This window comes from Rhinolophus ferrumequinum, chromosome 20 (genome assembly GCF_004115265.2).
Source record: "Rhinolophus ferrumequinum isolate MPI-CBG mRhiFer1 chromosome 20, mRhiFer1_v1.p, whole genome shotgun sequence".
Classification (NCBI taxonomy): Eukaryota; Metazoa; Chordata; class Mammalia; order Chiroptera; family Rhinolophidae; genus Rhinolophus; species Rhinolophus ferrumequinum.
The window spans coordinates 13,603,168-13,624,447 of NC_046303.1; positions in this window are offsets into that span (position 1 = coordinate 13,603,168).

The following is a 21,280-nucleotide window of genomic DNA, read 5'->3' on the forward strand; positions in this document are numbered from 1 at the left end:
AACTACATGTCCAATTTGAAATGGCAAATCTTCGAAGAGCAGTGCCCACCTACCTACTAAAATTCATGTGACGATACAGGAAACAAAAATTCACAGTACTGAAAACAAGTAGAGTCAACCCACTGCCGGAGTCCAGTAGATGTTCCCAGTTCTTGCCTCTAGAAAATGAGATTGTCCATCTGTCCCATTGCATGGCTGCTGCTTTCTGAGGCAGCCAGGGCCCTGTCTCTCCCACTAAACTCTCCTATTTTCAAACTAGCTCGCTTCTCTTGTCCATTAGATGCATGCTTATATTTCTTCGATAAGTATTTACTGGACAATTATTTACTATGTGCCATGCTAGGCACTGTTCTAGAAATTAAGGATACAGGAGTGCACAAAAATAAATAAGCGCTTATGGAACTTAAAATCAAGCAGGGCGTATCAGTTCTTCATCCGTTTAGAGACTGACACTCTGAGAAAACTATTCAGCAAGAGGTAAGAAAAAGATGAGAATGACGGTGCATCTGGGGAGGCATGGCCCCCACAAGAAAGTGCTAAAGTGGGAACAAGGAAATCACAAGTTTGTCATGTGTTCCATCCATTCAAAGTGACAGACCCATGAAGTGGTCCAATGCAGCCCACCAAAGCAGAACTAGAAAGAAGCTTTCTAGATCACATAGAAGTACGCTGGTTTATGTCAGGGGGAATAAGTGCTATGGAGAAAACCAAAGCAGGAAGAGAGGGATAGGAATAGGGACAGGGGTGGGGACAGAGTAGTCAGGGAGGCCTCCCTGAGGAGGTGACATGTGAGCAGAGTCTGTAAGGAAGTGAGATGTGCAGTGTTTGGGCAAGAGCAGTCTGAGCCTATCTGTTTGTGTCAGCCTCTACCTCCAGGCCCTGGAGAAACTCCTGGTGTGTTCTTTCAATTTAGTCAAGGCCCAGTTGTTTCTGCCAACAGCATCTCTACAACATACCTTTCTCTTTGTGTACTCTAGAACCTTCTTTAATCCTGACCTCTCTATCCCTGGGCAATATAAGCTCCACAGCCCTGCCTTCATGGTAGAAGAGCTGCAGGAGAAAGGAAAAAGTAAATAAATAAACTGGATGACAGGAAACATATATCCGGGGAGTTTACAAAAATGGTATGTCTGTTATACATATTTTAGAAAAATTAATAACTTAAAAATCAAAGAACAATCCAAACAGGCAGAGGGAACAAAAGGTTACCTACAAAAGGATACAAATCAGACTTACCTCAGATTTGGCTTCTACCATAGTGAGTTCTAAGAGACAATGAAGATATATCTCTAGACTTCAGGAAAAGGATCTGGACACCAGAATTTTATACACATATATATAATTGTATATGTCATTCTCAAGTATGTGACATCTCAGAACATGAATCATTCCTGTATCCTACCTGAGTAAATTTCTAGAAAATACTGGGGATGCCAGAAAAATGCATACAAGTGGACACTTTGGTCAACGTTGCTCAAGCAGGAGCTCGTAATCAGAAGTGTCTGGACACTGATGGTAACCACTTTGAGCACCTCTTATAATTGCAGACGTCACACATGACTTGTATTCATCTTTTGTTATCAGTATATGTTGAGTATTACAATTGTAATACAGTTTTCTTTTCTTAAAATGTGTATACATGTTTTTGGCACCCTCTGTATATTCAAATGACCGAGACATAGGTAAAAATGTAGAACTCCAGAAAGAGGAAGTTGGAGCTAAAAGGACAGAGGATCCCTCATCTACTCAGTTCAATCCTGAAATCAAGAGCTGTAGCTGGGGACCCAAGGGGAGGGGCATGTGACCCTACTGCACGACCTTCAACTCGGTCTCTCCTGTGGCTCCTTGGTCCACTTTCCCGTGCCAGGCAATGGGCTTATTGAGCCATATCCTTCAACCTCCAGTTCAGAGGAAATCTTTTGCATATTTAATGGTCACTGACAACAGTAATAGAGAGCGTTTTGTTCCAACTCTTACTAGCAATAGCTAGTCGGTGGGTCATTCTGTTAAGACCTGAACCAAGAGAATTACTTTTAAAAGGCACTTTCCCCCCAGCGCCGCCCCCACAAAAGCAGAATGACTTAGTACAACATAATGACTCCCCCCCTCCATCCCCCCCGCCACGAAACATGAGTGATGATTTTCTGTGTCTTTGAAAGTCATACTGAGAGTCCTGAGTCATTGAGGTTTAACTGGGAAAGACGACGAAACCACCAAGTAACACAGATGCCCTGTCATTGAGCCTGTTTATACCCTCTTTCTTACAGGATCCGCAAATGTTCCTGCATTAACAAATCTTTAATCCATCGTAATTGCAATCACGTTTAAAAAGAAAAGTATGAAAACGGAATTACCAGGAAATGTACCCAAAGGTTAAGGTAAGGTATCATATGTCTGGGCAGTAGACTTCAAAGTGATTTTTTTCCTGTTTCATAGGGTTAGCAGATATTTTAGAACCAGTTTTATAAGAAACCAGCATGTGCAATTTTATATATAGTAGGTAATTGCAACTATGTCAAAATGTGGGCATTAAAAAGAAAGTACCTCACAATGTATTTGTAAGAGAGGCGACCGATAATTTGTTTTTTCCTTCTATTTACCGTTACTTTTATTTTCTAAATTTTCGTTAGGGGTAGGTATTACTGGAATGGAAAACTTTTTTTCTTACATTAAAATAAGATGGTGAGTGATTTGAGCTTGCTGAAAAAGAGCGCACTGCTGTATCAATGCCAAACATGTAATGGTTAATTATAAACAATTCTCATTTTGATCAAAACCGATAGGGCAGTTTCTATTTACACGTCTAGTAGAAGCCAATGGTTTTAGCGGGAAAAAGCAGAAATTCTTTTATATTTTAGAGTTCACACTGCTCACATAAGCTGCTCAAGAGCATTAGTCAGAATTTATACTGAGCTAGTCCAAATTAAAAGGGATTTTCTGTAAGGGGAAAAGGCTCTCCGCTGTAGCCTCCAGAGAGATTAAATAGTAGGATCTGTCTAGGTCCACAGCAAATCCTGCAAGGTGCTCAGAGGAGTGCTGGCACTTTATGCTGCTCATACAACCTGGTCCAATTGGGACCAACTAGCTCATTCTTTAATTTCCTTTAGACCTCAGGATCTAAAGTTAGAAAGAAAGCCCTGTGGAGGTAGAAGCCTTGTCTGCCAAATTCACTGTGGTATCCTAAAACAGGGCATTGGCTCAACCTTTGGGGGTTGAAAAATCTGCTGAATGTGCCCATCTTTACTGAAGGATTGGAAATCGCAAAAAGAAAACTAGTACAAGATCAAAATAAAAGCAAAAACCTTCAAGCGGAGTCATGCAAAGAGCCCTCCAAAGGGGAGTCGCCCAGCTCAATCTCCTCAGTCCCCCGGCCTGCGGCCACCATTTTGCAATGGCCAGCACCTTCCCCAACAAAAGCGCCCTACGTCCTTTTTCTTCTCCCAGAGCCCAGGTCCCAATGAACTCTTGGATGAGGACTTTGCATTTCAGGATCGTATACTTCCCAGGAGGCCTGGCCATCCAGGAAGCCCTGACGTACAGGAAGATCTCACTCCTATGGCCAACAGGACGATGCATCCGGATCCAATGTGATAATAGCACCTTTTCCAAAGTTGGGGGCTTTTAGTCTGAAGTCACACCAGTGCGAGTCATGCATAAAACTAAAAGTGTTGGGCTTTGGCACTTTGCTGGCTTTACACTTGGAAAGAGAATGGGGACTTCCTGGTCCTGCTGCTCCGGTCCACCTCTACTCCAGCTCTCCTGGTGTGTAACTATTTGGGAAGAAAAATCATGTCCAGATTCACAATATCTAAATCTATATTAAGAACAAAGAAGTCTTTCCTACAAGAAACAATCTGCCAAGCTTTCATCTCACTGTCAATGAAGACGGCCTTTTATTTTTACTTTGCTGATCAATTTAGCTTCCATTGTCTTAAATCTTTCCACTTCTGAAAAGATTTGCTTTTCCTTTGAATTACCAAATGGCCCATTAAGGAGACTTCTCCATAACAGTGTAGTCTCAAAGTGGAAATCAAGGTACACTTTCTCCAGTGAACTACGGCGCTTTTTAAAAATGCAGGTTCCCTGGGACGGGACCAAGACCTTCTGAATCAGAATTTCTTAGGAATGTGGCCCAGACTTTGCATTTAAAAGCAAGTTTCCTGAGGGAAGAATAGAAGTGGCTCTTGGTTTGCAGATACTATGTGCTGAATAAATTAACAAATGGGGGAGAGGATTTCCTGCGTGATTCTAATGGAAACTACAGTATGAAAACCGCTGCTTTCCTCTAGAAAAATGCACTGAAGTTAAAAAAGAAAAAAAAAAATCGGTCTGCTTTTCCCACCCTATCTTCCATGTTTTTCTATTAGTATTCCAAATTATTGGAGTGCAAATGCAGCTCACAAACCCTGTTGTTTCCCAATGCAGTACAGATGGAAAAAAGGATGGAGAAAGTGCTCTTTTGCAGAATTCACAAACACCTCTGTGATCCTACTCCAAGGGCATAACGACACTTGCCAATATTTATTGAGCAATCACAGTGGTCCGTGTACTTTACAGATATTGTCATACATAATCCATAGTATAAATAGATCAAATCTGATAAAATCAGTGTTCTCACAAACAGATACCGTCACCCCCATTGCGTACTTGAAGAAACTGGCACTCAGAAGGAATTTGAATCCCGGTGTGTTTTTCCATCTCAGATTTGGGCTTTTCCTGCTGTGTGACCTGATGCCTGCTCCTACCTCCAGTGATATTTGTTACTCGTTTTCTTTTGTTTTGCCCAAATATGTTCTATATGCTCACCGATGCCTTACATTACTTATTTAGCGCTATCTCTTTGCCTTAAAGCTTTGTTTTCTGCTAAAATTCACGTTTCTCTCTGGGCATTCATATCAAGTTGGTTACTGACAACCTTTGGATAAGTAAGGAAAGGGTGGCAAAAGTGTGAGAGTTTGCACGCAAAGGGTGGGAAAGAGGCCTCTCACTGTGCCAAGAAGAGGGCACCAATGAGAGGTGGCGGGTAGCCTCACGCAATTGCCCGGGACCAGCTTGCCCTAGCAGCCTATACTGCCCTCTTTGGTTCCGTGGTCACTGACAACAGCCCTGTTTTGCCCAATAGCTGAGCCTTTCAGAAGATCTCTATGTACCGGGTGTGTATGAAAGTGGGCAGATGTCAATCGTCTGGGGAGAGACTGAGAATACAGGTGATATCAATTAAAATAGGTATATGTGTTGTTTATGCTACTTCTGTGTTGTTTTCTACTATTAAAATGGATGCGTCTGGGTTGGGATTCAATCTGGCAAATCACTTTTATGAGCTTTTCCTTAAAAGTTAAGCCAGTACTAGGCACTTCCTTGTTCAGAAAGGAAGTGACCCCAGAGAGGTTAACATCTGAGAAAGCAGAGAAATGCCCGGGAAGATTGTGAAGTTTGGGCATTTGCTTCTAAATTGCATTATTTCCACGGGAGTGTGGGTTTTCATTGCAAGCTCTATGAGATCAGAAATGATGTCTGTCTAGCGAGGCCAGCAGAACAGAGAAGGTACTCGATAAATATTTGTGATGAATGTTGACTTTAAAACCTTGCAGAAAAACCTCATGTTGGCGTTGTTACAATGACTTTATATTTTCTAATCTTTAACCGAGCAATAGAATTGAATGTTGTAACCATAGCTTAAGCTGTTAAATATCTGAGCCCATATGTAAGGTTTCAAACATTCTTTTTTTGGCCATTGAAGATCTGACTTGAAAAATAGACTAAAACAGAAAATATGATAGATTAGAACAGTGTTGAACAATCAAATAAATCCAAATTCAAAAATATCACAACAATGTGTTACTATTTTTTTCCCTTTTGTTCCAGAATGATATTACTTTGCTCTAGGAGCAATGAATCATTTGTCATCTGCATCATACTCCCTTCCAAATAAAACAGCTATGTAGGGTAGATTTATAGACAAACGCCTTCTTTAGTCTAAAGACATGCTTGGGTAATATATTTAAAACTAGTGATTAATAGCAATTAAAGGAATGTCTTACTTAAGTTCTAAAGTCTAAAAAATCAATCTTTAGGTTGCTACAGGTTTGTTCATAAATATAAAAATATATTATTTCTTTATTTAGTTAGAGCTTTTATTAAAGTAAAATGCTTGTTTTCAAAAGTATATACTGTTCAGGTTTCTTGGTATAGAGTCATAAGCAATCTATTTAGTTATTGTGATTTCTGCTAATCCTACAGGAATCACTGATACTTCCATATTAGAGTGAGAGAATTACAGAATAATAAAGTTAGAAAATACCTCAAAAGATCAAACCCCCAACAGTTACCCTGCAGAACTTCAGACAATCGGTTCAGCTTGCTTCCTTTCTATTTGCTTTGTCTGGAGTTCCCAGCTGTGTGCGTGTGTGTATGTGTTTTTTACAAGATGTGATAAAAAAATACACTGAATGTTTAAATTTAAAAAAAAATCATTACAATAAAAGACACCTTGCCATTATTCCCCACAAAATACTCTCCTTCGCTTTGAACACACTTATACCATTGTTCTTGCCACTTTCTGAAGCAGTTCTGGAAGTCCTCTTTTGTGTCTTTACTTCATCCTCCATCATGACAACGCTCTGTGTCACATATTGCTTCTGGTATATCAATTTCTGTCAAATAAAAACATTACGGTGTGTCCTCATCCACCTTATTCACCAAATCTGGCACCGTGTGACTTCTGGCTCTTCCCCAAAGTCAAAATGACCATGAAAGGTAAACGTTTTGAATTGATTCAGGACATCGAGGCAGCCATTATAGCACAACTAAAGACACAAAAGAGGACTTCCAGAAGTGCTTCAGGAAGTGGAAGAACGACGGGATAAGTGTGTTCGATGGGCAATGTGTCTTTTACTGTAATGAATTTTTTTAAATTTAAATATTCACCGTATGTTTTGATCACACCTCGCATATACATACACACACATATTCATACATGCATATGCATACAGGCACATATACTCATATAAAACCATAGCTATGGAAAGAAACATACCTGAAAGTTTAAAAAATTCTATAGGCAGTAGATTTATAGTGACATTTATTTTCTTCTTTATAATTTTTCTATTTTCTACAATAAGGCTGTATTATATATCACTTCGACAATCAAAAAGGAAGGATTTATAATCAGATTCAAATGGGATAAAACACTTTTTGATGCTCAGGTACTTAGGCCTAAATTCTCCCCATCAAGCCTCCATTACTACACACCTAGTGGCAGTGATCAAAATTCAGTCGTCAAGTGTGAGACGCTTCGGGACCAGGCATTATAAATCCAGCCTATTTCAGTGACAGCACTTGTCACAACAGGGAAGCTGCAAAGCGACAGAGCTGGCATGAGAGTATGACTTAGCAACAATATCATGGAGTTGGAGGGGCATTCAGACATAGTTGTGATGACAGGCATGATGGCTCCTTTCTTGGGAAACTCGTTTATCAGGTGCTGGGTTTTATTCCCTCTCCTCTCTGGCCTTGAGGAAGCTCAGAGTGACATTTGTATCACTTTTTTTTTTTCCAACTCCATATGACCTTAAAGTATACATTTTGGGAATAACTTTATTAACTTGCTCATACTTTCTCTTTGACCTGATTATCCTTTTTGTTTTTTGGGGTTTTTTTGGGTTTTGTGTGTGTGTGTGTGTGTGTGTGTGTGTGTGTGTGTGTGTGTGTTTTGGCATTAGTCTGTATTTCGTGTTTCTGTAGAATCTGCCTGAAATCATTTTTGGAAGTGAAAAGACACAAAAATTAAAAAAAAAAGCTAAATGGAGTCGGGAACATCCTGTGTTCAGTCAAGGCCTTCCCAAGACTCTGCTAGCTCCCTGAGAAGCACAGCTGGGTTCAGGGCAAAGAATTAAATGGAAAGGGGAAGACCAGCTTCTGAAGTGACTGAGTCAAGCAGCTTAGCTTCCCTGGACCTCAGTCTATGAAGAGTTTGCTTTCTTCCCCAGAATTCTTTGGAACTTCCCCTTGTCCTGGTTTCCCTGACTTGTAAGAGCCATACATATTACCTGCCATAAAATCAGTGTATATAAAGAGGGCCACCCATTTAACAAATATTTCATGAGAGCCTAGAATGTGTTTACAGGGCAGTGTGCTATATTAAAATCTTCATATTCTTTTACACTAACACCCAACTGCTCTGAGTTAATTCTAAAGAATTTCTTTTTAAGACCCACTATCAAGATATTTATATTTTTGTCATTTATAATGACAAAAAACTTTTTGATACAACAGAAATATTCAACCATAAGAAATCAAGATAAGTAGTTTCTCAAATATAATTTAAAAATTACAAATATTAAGATGATGTAGAAATACAGAGAAGAACACATATAATAAAAACAAAAATACATATAAAACAAAATGAGTTTTGATACAACTGCACAGGAATTTAAATGGCTGATTTGAAGTACAGGTATAAGAATATTTTGGGGGGACGACAGGTAGGAAAAAATTAAATGATTATTATTAATATCAAATCATTAGTTGCTTTGAACATTTAGGTTCAAAATTTTGGATAGACTTTAACTTATGCAGGTGTCAATATCCATAAATATGTTCAAACCATAAATTCTTCATCAATGGATCTAAGAATCATTTGAGAAAATGTCAAAGTAGATTATTGCTTCATGAAAAACTCTGGACAATTTCTCTCACTGTTAACAGATTTTAGTCTTATTTTGGCTTTAGCAGGATGAAGTTCTTTTCCCCCCAAGAGTTCATTTGCTTCTGCTGCTTATTCTTTATTGCTATTCTTTACTGTAATTCTATGTTTGTGGCAAAATAATCAGTTCCATAGCAACCAACTGGGATGTCTCAAGGAGAGGATTATGATGTCAGGAAAGAAATAAACAACAGGAGCAGATGAATAATGAAAATAAGCGTGATTCTTATTCTCAATAAGAATAGAAGAATTACTAGGATGAGACAGTATGCTGTAGGTCTTTCAGAATTATTTCAGCCTTAAAGAAAATTACTTTAGCTCAATTTTCCAGGAGATAACAGTTACTCTAAGAGGCAGCTGCTCCTATACCACAGATCACTGGATGCATAGAAGAGGTGGGGGCGTGGGTTGGGAGAATCTCAATAAAGTCTCCATAATAGTCAATAGTCAACAGATAAAATAGAAAATAGTCTCCACTATTGTGTAGTAGACAGGAATGTATAGGTATATGTAAGTATGTTACAGGGGCATAGATGAACTACTTTTTCTTTTTTTTAATTTATATTTTTCCCAGAATAAAAGGAAATCATGGAGAGTAAGATAGAGAAGAGTAAAACATTGAAGACTTTGTTTAAATGCAGCAGGGATTCATTTGGGCTGCACTTCTCTTATTAAAAAACATTCAGGAGAAATCAAAAATCCAAAATAGAGTTGATGGAATATACTTGTATCGTGTGTATTTTAGAGCAAGTATTACATAACAAAGTGATTAATAACATGACATGTAAGCAGCCCTAAATTTATAGCACTTCAATTTACAGAGATTTGCATATTGCATAATTTGCCCTCCAGCTCTATGCTACATACGACAACTATATTGTCAGTTACCTCAGACAGCCGGCCAACATGCAGCCTACCCATTCTGATGAAACACAGACCAACAGAAGGCCAGGAAATGTTTTTGTGAAATATTTTTATTGTGGTATAATTTTTGTATGGTAAAATGCACGTATCTGAAGTAGACAATTCTAGGAGTTGGCAAATATGTCTGTCTATATGATCAATACCCAAATCTCGATGGACATTTCTAATTCCCCAGAAAGTTCCTTCATGCCTAATCCTCCCCTCTCATGCCTACTGAGGCAACCACCACTCAGATTGTTTTCACCTAAGATGAGTTTTCCCTGTTCAAAAACATCATATAAACAGAATCATACAGCATACGAGTACATTCTTTTGTGTCTAGCTTCTTTTGCTCGAGATTCATCCATGCAGTTGCATATATCAGTTAGTCCTTTCTTTTCATTGCTGAATAGTATTCCATTGTATACATAGGTCATTTCAATTCATGCATGTTGTTTGATCATTTGTGACCAGTTTATGTAATATAAATTGTAAGTCACAAGCCAGCCTGCTTATATGACCTACACTTCTCTTATTCAATTATCAATATTTTGCATTTCTAAGCATTCAAATGATGTTAGAACTCTATCATTTGGACCAATAGAAGAAAACAAATAAATAAAATGAGAGAATTTGTTTAAAGCAAAGAGTTTTACGACTTTCGTATTTATACTCAGGCTGCTAGCTGCCCTCTGCGCAAAGCAGAGATTTATTTCTCAGGACTGCTTTGATGAATCCAGCAGGATTTTAATGAGCACATCAATTACGTCAGGGCTACCATTGGGCACATTTTGTGGAGGTGGCAAAATTTGATTTGGAATTCCACCCCTCTGGTCCCCCTTTTATTGCCCCCTTCTCCCTTCTCAGGGTTCTTCACCTCACGCCCTCCGTAGGACAATTATTTCAAATCTGGTCTCACGTAGCCTTGATCACAGGTGTCTGTGACAGAAATGGTTCTAATAAGTTAATTCTAAGGGTCAGATAATGAGGGCTTACAGGGTGTTCCCTGCCAGAGGGAATTTACATTTAAAAGGGGAATTCTTGGAAAGCAATGCCCAATATGTGGAAGGTAATCAATAAATGTTATCTCGATTCTCTTGAAGAACCAGTTATGAAACTTAGACCGAGTTTCATTAGACAGAGAGTAAGAATGATATTTTCAGAACCAGAACATCCTCTGAGCCCTACTGAACTCTGCTGATAATGTCACTGTGGAACTGCCAGTGACCATCTTGCTGTTACCTAAAGACAAGGAGAAGAGTGGATTAAGACAGAGAAGAGAACAGCCTGCAACATCATTCAAACCCTGGGTTCAGACATCCCCTGGACTGTCTTTACTAAAGCCCCAGGTATAGCTATGCGTGGCCCTCCACAAATGGGGAAGAACAATATTTTGAAATACTGACCTATGCTCCTTCTTTCCCTAGTATTTCAAGCTACCCCATCCATTCCCCCATTCAGGTGACAGAGTGGTTGTGTGTCTGTCTGTGTGTGTCTGTGTGTGTGTGCCCTCAGAGTAGGGTTGCCATGACCAAAATGCGAAGAGAAAGAAAAGAGACATTGACTTACAAAATAGACTTTTGAAACTGGAAATAATAGTTTCAGACAAAGCGTTTTTTGGAGTTTCAATAACCTGGATTCCCAGAATCAAAACCTAGGTCCTTAAGGACTAGAGGCATAAAGCTTATGCTGTTATCTATGGATGTGAGGGAAAAACGCTTTCCAACAGAGATACAGGCCCTTCACACTGAGGGAGGAGAAGGAAGAAAGCTAGACACTCATGAGTATTCCAAAGAAGGAGTCAGAGAGGTAGTACTTCGTGATACATTTGGGGATCTGAGCAATCATGGTCATGTCTTACTCCTTAGTTGGTTTTCAGATCTTGCAGTGATGTCCCACACTAGCATGGTAGAGCATCAGATGTAGACAAAGGACCACCTGTCTAGGCAGAGAAAGCCTTAGGCAGCCTTACTCCCCGATTCACTCAGGAGACTGAAAGTCTTTGATTTACCCCTGAAGTCATGAGGGTAAGACCTTGATGCCATAGTAACGTCTAAGTATATTACCAGGCAAGCTACCCCCGAGGTATTGGATCAGAAAGACTCAGAGGTCAAATTAAGATGTTCACATCGCATGATTGATTAAATCCATTAAAAACACACAGCAAGAAACAAAGGGAAAGAGACAGGGTAGGTAACCCACTTAGGAAAGGGTGTGAGCAAGGTGGTGGAATGACCAGACTACCAAAACCTGGATATGCAATGCTCACAGGGGCCCCGCTCCTTGCCCCATCAGCCTTCCCTGCTGGTGGTGTGGCTACAAGGACCAAAGATAACATTTGAGCAAAGAGGCCTAAGAGACAGAAGATGCCTGGGACCAACTCAGACACTTGTTTCATAGCAAAGACACAAGGGTCCATACACCTGGCCAGAGTTCTTGCCTACCAGTTCGCCCGATGTGCAGGTATGAATTGTGTCTGGTGGAGCATATTTGGAGCCAGAATGGATGTCACCAATGGCTTAAGACCTCATGAATATCGAGTGTTTCATGTGCCTCCTGTGTATTAGTGTATCGTGATGATTAGGTGCCTCTGGTACCCCATGTATGTTTGTTTAGTACTTCATGAAAATGAGGTGTCTCTTAGTTCTTCCATTTCTTCCTGTGTTCAGTACACATAGATCCCTACTTACTTTATCTATGTTTAACACGCCTCACAAGTTACTAATTTACTTATCTATATCTAACATGTTTTATGAGAGCTACCATCCCATTTCTGCTTTTTATAACAGAATATTCTGAAATATTAGAGCAAATGCATATTCTCCCATCATACCCAATACAACACCACAAGGTCATAAATAATATTTATGGGTTGACCAGCTGACCAGAAGATACAGCACCTGAGAGACAAATGACCAGAGATCAAATAAGGACTCTGACATTTTAGCAAATGACAGTTGGAAGACTGAGGACATAAGACCCTCAAGGAGCCTTGTAAAACTTATAGGCAACTAAGGGAATAAAGAGGGGATGGGAGTCTCCTGAACTGACTGAGAAATCCCTGTTCTGAGTTTGTTCAGGATTATGTTTTCCTCCTCTGGGAAGAATGGCAGCTCTGGGTCTGTGCTGTCTAATGGTAGATGTCTACTCTATTTCACAGTGCCAACATGGAACAGTTCCATCATTCTCAGAAAGTTTTATGGGACAGCACTGCTCTAGATATAAATTGAGTTATAGAAAAATGAAGTGCATCCCTGAAATCCCTGAGCTTAGAGACTGACATTGTTACATGTTATACGTATAAACATTCATTACTGGGGCATCATCAATACTACTCTTTTTCTTTTTTTTCCACTTTATTTTTTGTTTGTTTTTAGCAGATATTTAGACATATTCTGATTTAGCCACTTACTTTCACTTAATATACTCTGTGTTCAGTTGCCTATGTTCTCACCACAGCTAGCTGCAGGAAAAGGATCTATCCAGAACACAGTAAAACCAACCTTGATAAGGGAAAGACAACCACAGTATCATTTGCTAGATAAGGTCACAGCTGGGGGAAAACGTAAGGACTTTGTGCTTTTCTCTGGGTGAGATGGGAGCCATTGGAAGGTTCAAGCAGGAGAATAACAAGATCCACTGTATGTTTTAAGAAGCTCACTCTGGCTGCTATGTAGAGAATTAATTGGAAAGGTACAGGGTGGTCACAGGGGGACGTTTATTGCAATAACATAGGCTGAAATGCTGGCTGCTTGGCCCAGGGCTGTGGTAACGGAGGTACTGAGAAGTGGTCTTCTGAATATACCCAATGGGAGAGCTACAGTATTGTTGATGGATTGCAACTGGGGTATGAGAGGAAGAGAGGAACAAGGATAAGCCCATGTGCTTTGGCCTAGGCAACTGGAGGAGGGTGTTTCCATTTACTGAGTGGAGAAAGTCTGCAAAGGAATAAGGATTGGCAGGGGGAGTGTTTTGGAGCATGTCAAATTTGACATGACTATTCATCACCCAACCAGAGACACTGAATAGTCAGCAGCAAGTACAAGTCAGGATTTCATAGAAATGAGGGCTGGAGATCTGAAGTTGAACACTATTAGCATGTAGATACCATTTAAAGCCATGAGACTTAGATAAGATCGTTTAGGGAATGAGCAGACGGGTAAAGCTACAAAGGACGTCTGAAGATTGACCTCTGAGGCACCAGTGTGTAGAGGTGGGACCAACAAAGAGAACTGAAAAGAAGCAATCAGGAAAGCCTGAAAACCGAGAGAGTGGGGTCCTGGAAGCCAAATGAAGAAAGTGAATGATCAGCTGGATTTGACAGGTTGCATAAGGTGTGCACCAAGAATTGACCATTGAGCCTGGAAACACGAAGGTCATTGAGGCTTTGATGGGATAAGTTTTAGAGGAATGATGAGCTGAAGGCCCGACTGGAAAGTATCCCAGGCTTCCTGGGATGTCTGGTCATCTCTGTGAAGCATAAGAACACACAGTATTTAGTCATAGAGGAACCAATAGATGTTATTGATTGCGGTCAACCAAGTGAAATAATTCCGTTGAGAGAGATGTTTCACACTTGGGAGACAGAATAAGAGCAACACAAAATTAGGCAAGAAAGGTAACTAGAAAATCAAGACTCTTGTGGTATTATCTCACATTGAAATGATATCAGTCACTGAGGCTTTAGAAACACCTGAGATTATTTGTGTTACAGTCAGATGACTGTTTCCTCATATTAAATGTAATTCTCTGGCATTTCTTCTTAAAACTTGGTTTTTCAGATTTACTCATAAGCTGTAACTGATACCTTAAGAGGGATCAGATCAGTGAGATTAATAGAGTATAATCTGCCTCAATAGAAAGTTGTTGGTTTAAAAAAATACACCGTTTATTTTTGAATTCTTTTTGTTTAAGAACATTATTTAAAAGCCCCACTTTGACCACCTCGTCAGAGGAAATTTCTTCTAACCATTTCTGGATTAGTTCTTTTCTACATAAACTTATGTTTCTTTTCAAAAACTTGTAAATTGAAGAGATTATCATTCAAGAGATATAAAAGGATGAAGATTTATGGGTCATTACTCTTTTTCTCCCCCATTCCCAAATGTTCATGACTATTTCTTTAGTTCTCTTTTTAGGGTACTTCCATTATCTATTTAAATACTTTCCAGTTCTTTTTCATCAACTTGAACCATTCCCTGCTGATTCATGACTTTAACAGATAAGTATACTAGGACTCTTTCAGAAGTGTTTCCAGATAAAAAGTGTTTTCTGTCTGATAACAAATAATTTTAAGAGCAGGATCATTTGAGGTGGAGGAGAAAGTTTCTTTGATCCCCCTCTCTCCCTCCACTCAATCCACGTCCTTCTCTTTTTCCCCATTTCCAGTCCCTTATTTCGGGCCACCAATGTCCACCATGCTTTCTAACCTGGATTATTGAAATAGCATCCTAAATGCTTTCCCTCAGTCCTTCCATATTCTCTAATCCAGTGGCTCTGAAATTTGCATGTGCATGAGAATCACCTATTAGACTTGTTCAAACACAGGTTGGTAGGCCCCCAGGATATCTGACTCAGCTGATGGGGAGTAGAGCCTGACAATGTCCATTTCTAACAAGTTCCCAGATGAAGCTGATGCTGCTGGTCCAGGGCCACACTTTGAGAACCAATGCTCTGTTTCTTCTCCACACTGACACCAAACTCCTGAGCACTGGCACACAGGATCCTTCATAAGCTGACACAAAGGGTGTCTTAAAAAAACAAACAAAAAAACACAGTTTATCGAAATATAGTAATACACCTACCATACAATTCACCCACTGAAGAGTTGTGTGAAGGGAACCAAGGTTTGCCATTCTGAAGCTGCCTTTGGAGATAGTAATTTTAAGCTGGTTATTAACGAAACTCAGAAAGAAACTTTGAGCCCCCACCCCCACCCCTTTCCCTGCTCAAGAGATTCAGACAGAAACCTGCTTCAGAAGGGAAATCTTAGGATGTTCACCTTAGCCTGATTTGAATTAAATATGGTAAATAGGGCTTCAGGCAGAGGTCTGTTAGCTAGATGCCCCTGTGTCTTAATTGTTTCTGAGTTTCCTGGCAAGAATTTACCTGCCATGTAAGTTCCGCTCTTCCTCAACTACGAGGAAATTGCCCGTTCTCATTTCCTAAATCTAACATCCCGGCCCCCACTTTCTCCTTTGTCCAAAAATGTCATATATACCCAATGTTGCCTCACTGTCTTTGGAATTTTCATGCTTACGTGAATTCCCATGCACATGTATTAAACATTTGATTTTCTCTTGTTAATCTGTCTCTGTTGATTTGGTTATTAGACCAGCTAGAAGACTTAGAAGGTGGGAGGATAAATATTAATATTTTTAGCCCCCACATGTGATTATATTACCACAATCAATTTTAGAATTGTGAAAAAAAACCCACATCCCTTAGCCATCACCCCAATTTCCCCTATCCCCCCACTCCAACCCTAAGCAAGTATTAATCAACTTTCTGGCTCTACAGGTTCATCTGTTCTTGATGTTTCATATAAATGCACATGTATTAAAAATTTGATTTTCTCCTGTTAATCTGTCTCTGTTAATCTGGTTGTTAGCCCAGCTAGAAGAATTTAGAAGGTGGGAGGAACAGTAGTAATCTTTTTTAGCCTCCACATGGTCCTTTGTGTCTGGCTTCTTTCACTTAGCATAATGTTTTCGAGGTTTATCCAAATTGTAGCATGTACCAGCACTTTATTTCTTTTTACTTCTGAATATTGTTCAATTGTATGAATACACCACCTTTTGTTTATCCATTCATCAGTTGATGGACATTTAGGTTGTTTCTACTTTGGGTCTATTATGACTAATGCTGCTGTGAACATTTGTGTACAAATTTTTGTATGAACATATGTTTTCATTTCTCTTGGGCGATTCCTAGGAGTAGAATTGCTGAGTCTGACGGTAATCTTATGTTTAACTTTTTGAGGAACAAACAAGTTGTATTCCAAAACAGCTGCACCATTTTACATTCCCAATAGCGGTGTAGGAGGGTTCCAATTTCTCTATATGAAATGAAGGATCCTTTTAACTTCGATCACATTTGCTGTTAAATCTTCGCCCTAGAAATCACATCCCTCTCTCTATATACATACCACTCAGAGACCTAACCTTTCCGCCAGATATTCAGCAGCCCCCAATACAGCAAAAGACAGTAGCTGGGATCTGACAGTAGCTGGGAAAAGACAGTAGCTGGGATTGGTCACAAGGTCCAATCCTCTGGCAGGATAAAAATAACATTTTGACCTAAGTTATGTTTCAGTTCCTGAGCCCTAAGGTGGAAGGACTCCCTGACTCCCATGACAGCAGACAGAGGGACTCTGGAAAAGACCTCAGAACAGTTCTCAAGACCTAAAAATATAATTCATTACCCTTATCTCACCTCTGACCAATCAGCTCTCAGCACAACTCCCGACTCCCTAACCCACAGTCTTGTGATTTTGCCCTATATAATCTGTAACCTGCACACCATCAGTGAGTTCAGGCTTTTGAGCATTAGCTTCCCATGCTCCTGGATGGCGCCATTCATCAATAAAACAGCCAATATTTCTCCTCTGCAATTCTCCGTGTTTAGTGTTTGGCTCTGCTAGCACTGGGTGGACGAACTCTTTCTGTTCTGTAACATATAACCTCACCAGCCTTTTTGAGTAGAGCAGTTCTAGTGGGTGTGAAGTAGTATCTCATTACATTTGATTTGCATTTGCCTAATAATTAATAACGTTGAGCTTATTTGCTTATCTGTCATTCATATAACTTCTTTGGAGAAATGTCTATTTAGATCATTTGCCCAACTTTTCATTGGGTTCTTTGTGTTTTTATTAGTGAGTTGCGAGGGGTTTCTCTCTATATTTTAGATACTATTCCTTTATCCGGTATATTATTTACAAACTTTTTTTCCCATTCTCTGGAAACCACTTTCTTAATGGTATCCTTTAATGCACAATTTTTTTTTTTAATTTATTGGGGTGACAATTGTTAGTAAAATTACATAGACTTCAGGTGTACAATTCTGTATCACATCATCTATAAATCCCATGGTGTGTTCACCACCCAGAGTCAGTTCTCCTTCCATCACCATATATTTGATCCCCCTTATCCTCATCTCCCACCCCCCACCCCCCTTACCCTCTGGTAACCACTAAACTATTGTCTGTGTCTGAGTTTTTGTTTCTCATTTTTCTTGTTCTCTTGTTGTTTTTGTTTTATATACCACATATCAGTGAAATCATATGGTTCTCTGCTTTTTCAGTCTGACTTATTTCGCTTAGCATTATAATCTCAAGATCCATCCATGTTGTCACAAATGTTCCCATATCATCTTTTCTTACCGCCGAATAGTATTCCATTGTGTATATATACCACAACTTCTTTATCCATTCATCTATCGAAGGACATTTTGGTTGTTTCCATGTCTTGGCCACAATTTTTTTTTTTTTTGATGATGTCTAGTTTACATTGTGTCTTATTGGTTTTTGTATCGCTAGCATTAAGCACAGTGCTTGGCATACAGTAAGCATTACTGTGTGTTTGTTAAAAGAATGCAAAAATGCAATCAATGAAGTTAATAGCCTATACCTAAGGTTCTGCCATGTAATAACAAAGTATAGATTATATTAGAGCAAAGAATGCTGGTTATCTCCTGATAACCAGACTCCTTAGCCATAGAGGACAGTATGACAGGGGTGGCATGTCCTGTGCTCTGGTCCTGCTTTACCTGCTCTGTTAAGCAGAAGAACTCTTCTCACCCCCAGAGCTCTTATGAGCTAATGATTGAAAACTGCTGTGAGACACTTTACAAAATGTAATATCCCTATTGTAATTCTAGTAAGTGCCTCTGGAGAGAAGCACCCTTCTCCCAACTGTTTTTACATTTTAAAAGGTTTAGCTGAAGCTCCATCCTCAAGTCTGTGAATAAGCAGGAAACAGACATTCCTTTGGAGAGACAGGCCCAAGCCTCTTCTCCTGCATATCAAAGAACAGCTTCAGTTTAGATCCCTGTAAAATTTTCAGGAAGCAGATTTTGCAGAGAGGTAAATTCAATAGGTCTGAAAAGATCTGAAGCCCAAAGCATGAGAAGATGGAGAAGAAGGGAAAGAATATGGCATTTCTTCCCCAGTGAGGCATTTCCTAACTTAGCCAGGTCCTCATAACCCAGGGTGCTTGCTCACCGTGGCCCCCAGTAATGGAAAGCAGATAGTTCTCTGAGTGACAGCTCACCAATCCTGCCCTTCCTCTGCTATCTTATATTCCTGGTCTTCTGTGACTTTATTGCTAAAGGAAGGGAGTTCTGGCACCTGCTACAACATGGATGAACCCCTGAAAACATTATGCTGAGTGAAAGAAACTAGGTACAAAAGGCCTCAAATTATACAATTTCATTTATATGAAATATCTAGAATAGGCAAATGTATAGGAATAGAAAATGGATTAGTGGTTACTTAGGGCTCGAATTGGGGCGTGGAGGGATAGGGAAGTGATAGCTAAAGGATATGGTGTTTCTTTCTGAGGTGATGAAAATATTCCAACGTTGACTATGGTGGTGGTTGCACAACTCTGTGAATATCCAAAAGCCACTTTAGATGAGTGAATTATATGATATGTGAATTACATTTCAATAAAGCTGTTACCACCAACAACAACAACAGCAACAACAAACCCCTTATGGTTAGTTTTAAATCACATTGTGCTTTATGTAAAAAAGAATCTACATAATTCTTATATTGCAACTTCATTCCCAAAAGGATACTGTATGGGTTAGCTGGGCAAGTGAATATGTTTAATCCATGTATGTAATTCAGAGTTTCTCAGTGGTGACACTAAGGTTTTTAGCTGTAAATAGGTGTAATCATTATTATTCTATTTATTTATTTTAAAGAGGGCACAGCTCACAGCGGCCCATGCAGGGATCAACTAGCAACCTTGGTGTTAATTAGCACCATACTCTAAACAACTGTGCTACAGGTTAGTTAGTATGACATCACGCAGTCAGGAATTCCCTGGTGGACTGAGCAAAAAAACGAAACACTGACCAAAAACAAAACACTAGCCATTTTTTTTTAAGTTTTCAAAATAACACACTCTTCACAAAACAGAAACATCAATCATGCCGCAAGGCAGCAAAGACATTACGAAGGACATTTTGGAAAGCCTCTCCCAGGCTAAACAACAGAACGAATTTAATAAACACCTTAACAGTAAGCACCAACACTCCAGTATTCCTCCTCCCAGGTAGAAATAAAGGTATATAAACACAAGCTTTTTGCCTTATCTAGTGGGCTTCCCAGTTTCGGGGACACCCCCCCCCCCCCCCCCCGGAGCTGTAATCTTTTCTCTTGCTTTAAATCAACTATCTTCCTTTACAACTCTTTGTCTTTCCTGGGTCCATGTGTCCATTCTTTGGCTTCATGAGACACGATCCCGGCCTACACCCAGAAATTGCGGGCAGATCCTGCATCATTATTATTTTTTAAAAGGTTCCACAGTCAAAGACATTTTGGAATGACAGAGTTAAACAAATTTAAACAAGGTCTTTCCTATTGCAGTGCTCAGAGTTTTCACACGCAGACATGCATTGTGTGTTTCCAAGAAAGAGATGAGAGGACATGCGTGGTTTACCAAACTGGTTTAATCTTGATACCTTTCGTCACAGAGCATCTTGCAGAATCGGTCTACCATGACATCATGCTGGTAAATGCTAGTATAAGTCTCTAATCTTAACAGGAAACCCTGGAAACAAATGTCATCATGCAAAAATTAATACAGGCCTTCACACAGTTGAAATATTTTCAATTACATGTCTGCATCGGCTTTTAAAAGTTCAATCACAAACATTGTTTTTGCTTTCTAAATTCTTTTCATTCTCTAGTTAATATTTATAAACATAATGAGTGTGGTTTAGGGTAAAAATTCACTTCTTTACTAAACAAGTCATTCTCTGATATAACTCCCCTTGCTTCTGTGAAGTGGAATTTATATGACTTTTCTCCTCCTGAAATAGAAAGGCACTCTAAAAACACATAAAAATCCTCAGTAATCCTTCTGTCCCTGACCCACAGATCAAATCATTCTCTCAGAATTCCACTTAACTGCATTTCTCAGCAGGCTAAAGGAGAGAGGTTTCCAATTACTCAGACTTCATTAATTTTACACAATATGCTTTGAGGTATTATAATAATAATTAAAAGTAAATGGAACATTTGAAATTGGTGAGCAAATGGATGGGAACATTACTCGCTCCTTTCTACCTTGTTGTGCTGGAGTTATAGTACTACAGAAAATACAGTAATCTATGCTACATCCACTGGTAGGGTTCCACTGGAAATAATAATTCAAGAGGGAAGGGAAGGAGACTAGTAACCACTGAGCATAATAAGTGGATAGACAGAAATTGAAGAGCACTCTAGGATGAGTTAGGCACACAGTCGAGAAACTAGGTGAGTGTGACATCTGTCAGTAGCTCTCTCTGGTAACTGCCCACAGGCAATATTTGCATTGGGCTTTCCAGTGTACAACGTGCTGTCACGTGCCATAGCTTGCTTACCCCTCAAATCAAGCATGACAGGCTGGTCCAGTTTCCCCATTCTACAGATGGGGGAACTGGGGCCCAAAGAAATGAAGAAAT